We start from the raw sequence: 12,105 nt of genomic DNA, 5'->3' as shown, positions 1-12,105 counted from the left end.
TATTGGAAGTCCTAGCCACAGCAATCAGACAACAAAAAGAAATCAAAGGCATCCAAATTGGCAAAGAAGAAGTCAAACTCTCACTCTTTGCAGATGATATGATACTTTATGTGGAAAACTCAAAAGACTCCACCCCAAAACTGCTAGAACTCATACAGGAATTCAGTCAAGTGGCAGGATATAAAATCAATGCACAGAGATCAGTGGCATTCCTATACACCACCAACAAGACAGAAGAAAGAGAAATTAAGGAGTCAATCCCATTTACAATTGCACCCAAAACCATAAGATACCTAGGAATAAATCTAACCAAAGAGACAAAGGATCTGTACTCAGAAAACTATAAAATACTCATGAAAGAAATTGAGGAAGACACAAAGAAATGGAAAAACGTTCCATGCTCATGGATTGGAAGAACAAATATTGTGAAGATGTCAATGCTACCTAGAGCAATCTACACATTCAATGTAATCCCCATCAAAATACCATCCACTTTTTTCAAAGAAATGGAACACATAATCCTAAAATTTGTATGGAACCAGAAAAGACCCCGCATAGCCAGAGGAATGTTGAAAAAGAAAAGCAAAGCCGGCGGCATCACAATTCCGGACTTCCAGCTCTATTACAAAGCTGTCGTCATCAAGACAGTATGGTACTGGCACAAAAACAGACACATAGATCAATGGAACAGAATAGAGAACCCAGAAATGGACCCTCAACTCTATGGTCAACTCATCTTTGACAAAGCAGGAAAGAATGTCCAATGGAAAAAAGACAGTCTCTTCAACAAATGGTGTTGGGAAAATTGGACAGCCACATGCAGAAGAATGAAACTGGACTATTTCCTTACACCACACACAAAAATAGACTCAAAATGGATGAAAGACCTAAACGTGAGACAGGAGTCCATCAACATCCTAAAGGAGAACACAGGCAGCAACCTCTTTGACCTCAGCTGAAGCAACTTCTTCCTAGAAACATCGCCAAAGGCAAGGGAAGCAAGGGCAAAAATGAACTATTGGGACTTCATCAAGATAAAAAGCTTTTGCAAAGCAAAGGAAACAGTCAACAAAACCAAAAGACAACCGACAGAATGGGAGAAGATATTTGCAAATGACATATCAGATAAAGGGCTAGTATCCAAAATCTATAAAGAACTCATCAAACTTAACACCCAAAGAACAAAGAATCCAATCAAGAAATGGGCAGAAGACATGAACAGACATTTTTCCAAAGAAGACATCTAAATGGCCAACAGACACATGAAAAAGTGCTCAATATCGCTCGGCATCAGGGAAATCCAAATCAAAACCTCAATGAGATACCACCTCACACCAGTCAGAATGGCTAAAATTAACAAGTCAGGAAACGACAGATGTTGGGGGGATGTGGAGAAAGGGGAACCCTCCTACACTGTTGGTGGGAATGCAAGCTGGTGCAGCCACTCTGGAAAACTGTATGGAGGTTCCTCAAAAAGTTGAAAATAGAGCTACCATATGATCCAGCAATTGCACTACTGGGTATTTACCCCAAAGATACAAAAGTAGGGATCCGAAGGGGTACGTGCACCCCGATGTTTATAGCAGCAATGTCCACAATAGCCAAACTGTGGAAAGAGCCAAGATGTCCATCGACAGATGAATGGATAAAGAAGATGTGTTATATATATACAATGGAATATTATGCAGCCATCAAAAGGAATGAGATCTTGCCATTTGCAATGTCGTGGATGGAACTGGAGGGTATTATGTTGAGTGAAATAAGTCAAACAGAGAAAGACATGTATCATATGATCTCACTGATATGAGGAATTCTTAATCTCAGGAAACAAACTGAGGGTTGCTGGAGTGGGGGGTGGGGTGGGAGGGATGGGGTGACTGGGTGATAGACACTGGGGAGGGTATGTGCTCTGGTAAGCGCTGTGCATTGTGCAAGACTGTTGAATCTCAGATCTGTACCTCTGAAACAAATAATGCAATATATGTTAAGAAAAATAAAAAGAAGAAGAAGAAGGTAGCGGGAGGGGAAGAATGAAGCGGGGGAAATCAGAGGGGTAGACGAACCATGAGAGACGATGGACTCTGAAAAACAAACAGGGTTCTAGAGGGGAGGGGGGTGGGAGGATGGGTTAGCCTGGTGGTGGGTATTGAGGAGGGCACATTCTGCATGGAGCACTGGGTGTTATGCACAAACAATGAATCATGGAACACTTCATCTAAAACTAATGATGTAATGTATGGGGATTAACATAAGAATAAAAAAAATAAAATAAAACTAAAAAAATTTTTCAAAAAAAAAAAATGGATAAAAGTTCTCTCGGTGCTCTTCTAGAGTTTCCTCAATAGGATGTCCCTTTAGAAGATTATGGGCTGTGGCTTTATGGGCATAGGAACCATGCTTGCATCATCCACTGTCATAAAACTTCACTAGCCAATGTACTGTTTTTCTCCATTAAGAGGAATATGCTTTTTTTTTTTAATTTATACCTTAATTCGTCTTTTTATTTCATTTAAGACATTAATTGAGCACTACTACATGAACTAGATTGTGGTATTTATGCAATTAATCATTTAAGGGAAATTGAAATGGGCTAGTACATAACCAGTTTTATTGAATACCTACTATATGCACACACTAAGCTGGGCCCTGAGGATAAAGCAGGCAGATCTTTTTCTTTTTCAGTTGCTGGGGAAGGTGGGAATCAGGACTGACTTTTTTTCTCTAAAACCTCTTAATTGAGGTATGATTGACATGCAAACAGAGGTATATATTTAATGTACACAAAAGTTTTCTCCTACCCTCTTTGTTGTTGGTGGTGGTGTTATTATTACTATTGTGTGTGTGTGTGTGTATGTGATGAAAATATTTCACATAAGATTTACCCTCTTAGTAAATGTTTAAATATACAATACAGTATTTTTCACTGTAGGCATTATGCTGTACAGTAGATCTCAAAGACATATTTATCTTGCATAACTGAAATTTAGTCCCCTTTGACTAATACCTCCCCACAGCCCCCCAGCAAATGCGATTTCACTCCCCGCTTCTGAGTTTGACTGTTTTAGATTCCTCATGTTAGAGGTATCATGTAATATTTGTCCTTCTGTGTCTGATTTAATTCACTTAGCATAATGTCCTTCAAGTTCATTCAGATTGTCACAAATGGCAGGATTTCCTTCTTTCAAAAAGCTAAATAATATTCCACTGTATGTATATACCACATTTTCTTTTTTTTCTTTTTTTAAAAATTTTATTTATTTATTTGTCAGAGAGAGAGAATGCACAAACTAGGAGAGTGGCAGGCAGAGGGAGACCCGATGTGGGGCTCATTCCCAGGACCCTGGGATCATGACTTGAGCCGAAGGCAAATGCTTAACCAACTGAGCCACCCAGGCATCCCTATATACCACATTTTCTTTCTCCACGCATCTATCAATAGCAAGAAATGGTCTAAGGTCTTAGTTAGAAAACGAAGTCATAATAGAAAGGAATTGATTCAGGAATTCCCCAACATTGGACTGGCCAAACATGATAGCAGAGTCAGCAGGGGGACTACCACTGGAGCAAAGTCTGGAAATGAAGAAACTCTAAATGATAATGATACTAGATACCCTAGTGCTCAGTTCCACCAAGCACAAGTAGCAGGGAGACTAAGCAGTGGTGACAAGGTCACTTCCAGGGCCTGCTATGTTGGCCTAGTCCATCTGCAAGGTACATCAAGCTCCTTGAGCTCTTCATAAACACAAGGCATTGAATGGGTACACACAGAATAGGAAAAAGGAAGGCAGATTTCCATGTTTAGTGGGTTCTCTAAATGTTATACTTCCACAGGATCAAGGAAAGGGACAATAATACTTATTAGGTACCAGATGCTCTATGTGCACAATTGTATTTAATTCTCACAACAACTATATGAGGTAGGCCCTATTTCTCCCAATTTTTCAAGAAACCAAGGCTTAGTGAGGTGTATTACTTGCTCAAGCTAGCTGGAATCTGGACCCAGTCCCCCACACCCCTAAGCACTCTCTGAGAGTGCATGTCAACATTCAGTAGATATGTGCTGGGCACTGTATCAGACCTATGCAGGTTAGAAACATGAATCAGACACAGTTCCTGTGCTCAAGGAGTTTATGAGTTATTAAGATAAATAAAACCAAGTCAAATGGGTATAATACAAAGCAGAATTAAGTGCCATAAGAAATACACACAACTATAGAAATTGGAGACAATGTAAATAGTAGGAGTCCTTCTGTCAGAGAAGAAAAGCACAAGATGGACAGCAGGAATGCTGATTAATTCAGGACTGCTTAGGAGGAGAAAGTTTGAAAGGAGGTAGAGGGAGGTATAGTCAGAATGAGTCAGAATGGTAGTTTGGGGTAGATAATGAGGAACTCTAAATTTTTAGCCCAGATTTGATTGTATACAGTCCAGAGAACAATGAACGTTTTCAAGCAGGAAAGTGTTTTGGAAAAAGAAGGAAGGAAGTGGTCTGCAGTGAGGATTGAAAGTAGATCAGCTTGAGTGAGAAAGGACATTAAGGAGGCCAGAAACTATGGAGGCTGAGAACTCCAGCCAGGAGGTATTTAGAGGATATTTTCTCTTAGAAGAAGGAAGGAGAAGAAACAGACAGAATACTGTCTCAGATGTCAAAGGAGAAGAAATTTCAAGAAAGAAAAAGTGAAAATTTTGCATAGAAAATTAATTTGTTATAATTATTCCATTAACATTTATCAAGTGTCTTGGACCTACTAAACATAGACCAGAAGACCAGCAAGAGAGTCTACGCTGGGGGAAACTTACATTCCAGTAAAAGGAAGCGAAGTCAACAAATTAAACAAGATAGTTATGCATTGTCACAAGTACCATAAAGAAATAAACAGGATGAAACAAGGAAGAGAAGGTAAGAAGAGAGAGAAATCTTTATAGGGCTTCCAGGTGAGACCTCTTAAAGAAGTAACATTTGAACTGAGAATGATCAGCTATTCTGGAGCAGAAGAGAGAGTGTTCTAGGCAGAAAGAACAAGTACAAAAGTGTGGAGTCATTAGAAAGGGTCATTAGAGGAATAGAAAAGAGGCCAGCATGGCCGGAATATCCTGAACAGACAGAAGACTGGTATGTAATGAGGTCAGTGGTCTAGCAGAGAGGAAATGTGCCTTGCCTTGGATTGGTGACCGAGAAGATAAGGAAAGGGTCAGATCTGGAACTAGAATCAATAGAATTTGTTGAAAGATTAGCTATGGGGTACCTGCACCCCAATGTTCATAGCAGCAATGTCCACAATAGTCAAACTGTGGAAGGAGCCGAGATGCCCTTCAACAGACAAATGGATAAAGAAAATGTGGTTCATATATACAATGGAATATTACTCAGCCATTAGAAAAGATGAATACCCACCATTTACATCAACATGGATGGAACTGGAGGGAATTATACTAGGTGAAATAAGTCAAGCAGAGAAAGACAATTATCATATGGTTTCACTCATATGTGGAACATAAGGAATAGCATGGAGAACATTAGGGGAAGAAAGGGAAAACTGAAGGGAGGGAAATCAGAGAGGGAGACAAACCATGGGAGACTCTGGGAAACAATCTGAAGGTTTCAGAGGGGAGGAGGGTGGGGGGATGGGTGAGCCCGGGGATGGGTATTAAGGAGGGCACATGTTGCAGTGAGCACCGGGTGTTATACGCAAACAATGAATCATGGAGCACTACATCAAAAACTAATGATGTACTGTATGGTGACTAACATAACAATAAAAAATAAATGAATAAAAATAAAAAATAAATTTAAATTAATTAAAATTAAAAAAAATATCTGTTGAACTGAATTTTAAATTTCTATTATAAAGCAATAGGATTGGGGCTTGAAAGGTAGGTTGGGGCCAGATGATAGAAGGCTCTGAATGCCTGATTTGGAGCACTAGGTTTGACAGAACTCCTCTCTGTTTGCGTGGAAGAATGACAGGACCCAAGCAGTGCCTTAGGAAGGTTGGCTTGGGGAGAAGTAGGGGAAGCATGGGGCTGACAGGGAGGTGTCAAGAGGTCACTACAACCTCCATGCTTGAGTGGTACAGCTGAGCTAGGGAGATGATAGCACTAGAAAAGAAAAGATGGGTGGAAGAGAGGGCATGAAGAAATGTTTGACAGGACTGGAGAATAGTAGGTAGGGAAGAATTTCAGAGAGGAAGGAAAAGAGAAAGTAGTCCAAAGTGACTGATGTTTTGAGCTTAGTGAAAAGGAAAAAGGAAGTTTTGTTGTAGAAACAGGAAGGTCTGGAAGTTTGGGGAAGACATGGCTAGTTGACCTTAGACGTAGTTTATTAGGCCCGAGTCACCAGGAGGACAGCCTGGAGGAGATTTTCGGCAGTGTGTTGGGCATGTGGAACTGGAACCAGAAAAGTCATCGGCCTGAAGACAAACCCTTGAATGGCATTAGAGGCAGATGTGATAGTGAGAGCGGTCTCTGGGCAGAGAGGGAAGGACTGAGGTCAGAACCTTGGGAAGTACATTTAGGAATCAGGTAGAGACACGAGTCAGAGTGGAGTCCGAAGAGAGGCCAAAGAGTCAAAGGGAAAATGTGGTTGCGACAGAAGCCAAAGAATGACCAGCCATGTCTTTCATATCAATTAACCTGGTGCCAGAGAAACAGTTACTTTGTGGCACATTGAAAACACATCTTTAATCCTTCATCAGCTCATGGGGCCCATCCTTGGGCTGAGTAGAGATTTGCATGCAAAATGTGCTACCAGTTAAGTGAGATTTGGCACTCTGGTTTGGAAGCGCCTCTGTCAGAGGAGTTAGAACAACAAAGAGGGCAGCCTTGACCCCACAGGTCCGGTCTGGACTGCTGTGGCTCCCTTCTCAACTTGATTCAGGGGTGGAGTGGGAGCTGGAGGAAGTGGAGCCAGCAAACTTGAGAATCAAAGAAAGGAAGTTCACGTAGAGGCACATTGGAGGGGCGGATTGTGTAGGGGAAAGGAGGATTTTTCGGTAGGGGAATTAGAAAACTGTATCTAGATGCTGTTTTTTTTCTCTCTCTCACTAGGAGAAGGGAAAGAACTGAAAATGAAAAGTAAAAGGGGAACTAAGATATGAAAACAATGATGTTGTCAGATATTTAGTAAATTCCATTTCCTGATTCAGAAACTTGCATGCTACATTATATGTGAATTGCCTGCTTTTAAAAGTAACTGAAAATCACTTATTTCTAAGAAAATAATGCACCCTGAACCTAGAAAGTGTGGAACACACACACAAAAAAAAAGTGCAAAGAAAAAAACAGGTTACCTCTAACCTTAATCCAGAGAAACTTCTTTTAAATGTTTAAATGTTGGTATATGAAATTTCATCTGGAATTAGACAACTAGGCAATTTCTAATCTTTTACTATTATAAACAATATTACGATGAATACCCTTATACATTCCTTTTTGAATACTTGTTCTACTATTTTCCTACCTCTCCCTTTAAGTGGAGCTGCTGGGTAAAAAGAGAGGCACACTTTTTAAAGCTTTTGATAAATACTGACAAATTACTGTTCAAATAATTTTACAGTTTGACCTTCCACCAGCATTGCATCAGAGTGCCTATTTCCCCCCATGTTCTCACCAAATCTTTTTTTATATAAAGATTTTATTTATTTATTTGAGAGAGAGAATGAGAGAGAGAGAGCATGAGAAGGGGGAGGGTCAGAGGGAGAAGCAGACTCCCTACTGAGCAGGGAGTCCGATGTGGGACTCAATCCCGGGACTCCAGGATCATGACCTGAGCTGAAGGCAGTGGCTTAACCAACTGAGCCACCCAGGTGCCCCGACTCATCAAATCTTTTGTATTAATTTATATTTCACTAAATACATAGCTGGGTTGAATTTTTTTCCAAATACTATTGACCACTGGTATCTATTCTTTTGTGAGTTGTTTATATATGCCTTTTGTGTATGTTCATCCTTGTTTTTACTCTATACAAGTTTTTTATTTAGTAAAGGATATTCATTCTTTATCTATCACATACATTGCAAATGTTCTATTCACAGTTTTCTACATTCTGGTGTTTAGATTAATTTTACAGTTTTTTAAATATATAGAAACATTTAAAATTTTTAAATGTATATAGTCAAATATGTTGCTATTTATCATCTCTGCTGTGCATGTTATGGGAAAGTCTTCCCCACCACAGAATAAGAAATATTCACCTATATTTTCTTATAGTTTTTTAGTTGTATATATGTATGTATATATGTGTGTATATATGTGTATTAATCGTATGTGTATGTATATGTGTGTGTTTTATATATAGCATTTTGATCCATGCAGATTTTATTTTTGTATTTTGTATTTTTGTATATGAATAGTTAATCAGCTATCCTAGAATAACATTTCACAAACTTTGTTCTGGGGACTTCTGTTCAGGGAGATGCAAATCGATGCTGTGAAAAATGGGTCCTAATATCTCTTAAGTTTGGACTGACTCGCATACTATAATGCCTCTTTTAAGAATTGATAATAAGCTCCCTCTCCCTCTGCCCCTTCCCCCTGATTGCACTCTCTCTATATATGTAATAGATAAATAAACCTGAAAAAAGGAAGAATTGATAATAATCATTAGCAATCTAATAAGGAATCCTGATTAACTTCAACTCAGTACTTTATAAATGTGTTTGAACACTCTCTTTGAAACTCAACTATTAAATTCAAACAAGTATTCATTGCATGCCTGCTATCTTTAAACATATAGAATTACAGGGATTTAAAGGTAAGCAAGATAGAATCCTTATCCTCAAAGAACTTAAAACCAAAGGGAAATTATAGTCTAATGGGGACTGCTTTAGAGGGCAGAATATGATACTTGCTGCTAGAAGTGGCCAAAATCTATAGGGCTTGTCAACTGAATATGTACGGGGTGGGGGAGGAACAGGTCAGACAAGAGTCCCAGGGGCTGACAGAGGATGCCATGCTGAGTCTAAACTAGCTAGCTTGGACTGACAGTGGCACACCCAACTAGGGGCAATGAAAAATATAGAATAAGAGTTTAGATGAAGAGCGCAGAGATATAGATATGGAAGACACCAGCAAGAGAAGATATAGAAAGCCCTTAGGGTAGATTAACACTATATGATAGAAGAGCAGAGAGCCACAGCATGAGCCCTGGGGTGTGGCTACATTTAGGGAGCAGCAGGAAGAGCTCTGGAAAGCAAAAGATGATGGCATCAGCGAGGAAGAAGGAGAACCTTGAATAAATTTACAAGTCTTCGGGATAGGTTTGTTTCACAAGATCATTCTGAAATATTTTATTAAAATTGAATTGGTAATTTCCTGGATGGGAAGCTTGGGACAGAGGGTCAAGTGATTTGCTCAGGGGACCATCATGAATCAGCAGCTACACATCAGTCCACCACAAATGAAATGCAACTGGAAACGCCAAAGCTGAGACAGGCATGAAAACTGAAATTCTACAAATTACATATCAGAACTACATCCTTTAAAAATGCAAAGAGTTAAAAAAATGCAAAGAGTTTAAAAAACGTGGTTGTAATTTCAAAATCATTGTGCCTACATATAAAAATTGCTTTTTCTGCTTTGGGAAAGGAGAAGGAAGACTAGTGGCAGAAAGAATGGTGGAGGTGGTGGTTATTCAATGAACTGGGGCTATCTGAGTTTAACAGTCAACTCTCCAGTTTTGAAGGGTGGTGAGTAGGCAGAAGAGTTTACTAATAATGAGTAAAACCACAAGAACCTCCAGAAAGAGTCGACAGAATCCCAGAATGTTAGGGTTTGTAAGAAATGTTTGGGAAACCACAGGCAGAGGTGCCCCAGATTCTGATGTGGGAATCGAACATTCCAAATTGGGTCACAAATAAGAATCCCTTCTGCTTAAAACTGTTCTTGTGGCTTCCATAAGGGCATCCTCTCTGCTGTGCCTTTTTTTCTCTCTGGTTGCTTGTTCTTTGACCTGTTTCTCACCCATTCCTTAAATTCCATGTTCATGAACTTGATCCCCTGATTCCAAGTCTCACCTCTTCTATCTTTAGAGTCAGTGGCTTAAACTATTTCCGAAGATATTTTCATCTTATCTCCATTCATTGTCTCTTCTTTGCCCATAAACAAAACCAACCTCCTCAGCCCTCTACTCCCAGCTATCACCGTCTGTAGAAGTGTTTCCTGAGGGTGTGGGAGCTCAGACAGGGCCAGGATCTGGGAGTGATGCTGGTAGTGGCAGAAGTTAGGAGGGGTAGCACCTCACTTAAGCCACCATGTCCAGGGTCTCACCCTCACTCAGCCTCCCTTGCCCAGGCCCTGGATGATTACTAGTGCCTCCAAAGATGATCCCCATAGGTTACCACTTTAATTTTTGAAATGGTCTCAACACCTCCCAAGGAATAGTTAACATTATAATTAACACTGCTTACTATGTACTAGCTACTGCTGTAAAAACTTTATATACATTAATGGAGTGGATCATTATTAACTCCTCTTTAAAGATGGGGAAACTAAGGTGAAAGGTGTTAAATAACTTGCCCCGCCAGTGAGTGGGGGAGCCAGGATTCAGCCCAAGCCATCTAACTCCTGACATAGCATAAAGAAAGCCTGGGCAGAGAGAGAGGAATACAGTATTCAGAACACACAAATCATTCTGGCAAGTGCTAAGAGATGGAGTTGGGTATAAGGCAAAAGGGACAGGTACAGTGAGGCAGGTTTGGGCAGGGAAAAAAGGACTTCCAGCTGCTAGAAAATGACCTGATACTTTGACCCAATCATTCTGCCAACTAGTTCTATGCTCCTCCCTTATATGCTGCCCTTGTTTCCTGCTCGTCTCCTCCTGGAATATCCTTTCTGTCCAATTTCCCTGTCCACACTCTGTCCAACCCAGGAAAACCCCCTCTGTCTTCATTACATTCACTTTCCATGAACACCCATCATCCTTAATAGGTTTCATGGTTCACTTAAATACATAACCTCACCTGGCTTTATATTGTTACTTAGCAGTTTCATGTGTTTCCAGCTTATTCCTCCAAATCAGTGAAGGCTCCTCAGAGTTAGGGACCATGTCTTAGCATGGTCCTTCATGAGTGCCCCTTCCCATCCTCCACCATCCCCTCATAAAGCTGTCCACATAAAAGGTATTCAATGAATACTTGTTTACTCAAATCCCATTATTGTGGGAAGCCTTCTAAGTGACCTTTGAATGAGTAAGTTATCAATCTTTAACTTTCTATTTGTATGTGACACGCAACAGAGACCCAATTGTTTGAAATTACATCCAGAACTTCTGATTACTAAGTATGGTTTGAGTTATTTCATGCAGACAAAAAAAAAAAAGAGAGAAAGAGACTGCTTGCTTCCGGAAAACATTTTTTATAACATTATTATTGGCGACTCATGCTGACATGGAACTACTTTATTTTGGCTGAACTTTGAACACAGATTCACATTGTCCAAGTTTCTCTTGGAGTCAACTTCTGTCTCATACAAACTTCCGAAGATTACCAGCTACATCTCTCAATGTGAAGCAGAAATGGCCATGTGCGCAGAAAATTTATTTAACTCAAAGTCCAAAGTCTGTGTTTATTTTACTGCTTTTAGTTAAAATGTGCAAGTCTAGAATTTCCAAATGTTCACCATATGGGTAAGCCCAAGCAAGTCAAACAATTTTCAATTATAATTGGGTAATAATATGGTCTACTTTCTGTCTTACTATTTGGGCTTGCAATGTGAGCAGTAGCAGACAAATATTAGTTCTCATTTCTCATTTCCCAGGCCAGTATCACTCCAGAATTCACAGCACACATCACCCAGAGTTCTACACACACCAGGAATTACCCCATCTTCCCAATGTCTTTGAAACACCCATCAGGGAGGTTCCTTTGCTTAATGATAATAAATTCTCATACTCTAATCTTGTAAAGTTCTTCAGCTCTCTTGCATTTAAATGCAGTCTTCCAAATAAATAAATAAATAGTAAATTCAGTCTTCCAATTGGATGTCAAACTGTAAGTAAATAGAGTATTTTTAACATTCCTTTGTACCTTCTACAACACCTGATTCCAATGCTTTGAAAAAAATAACAAAAAATTTAATTGACTCATGAACAAGTCCACAAAAGCTTA

The sequence above is a fragment of the Neomonachus schauinslandi genome, chromosome 9 (genome assembly GCF_002201575.2).
Source record: "Neomonachus schauinslandi chromosome 9, ASM220157v2, whole genome shotgun sequence".
Lineage (NCBI taxonomy): Eukaryota > Metazoa > Chordata > Mammalia > Carnivora > Phocidae > Neomonachus > Neomonachus schauinslandi.
The sequence above is the reverse complement of the archived record's forward strand: the minus strand, read 5'-3'. Positions refer to the sequence as shown.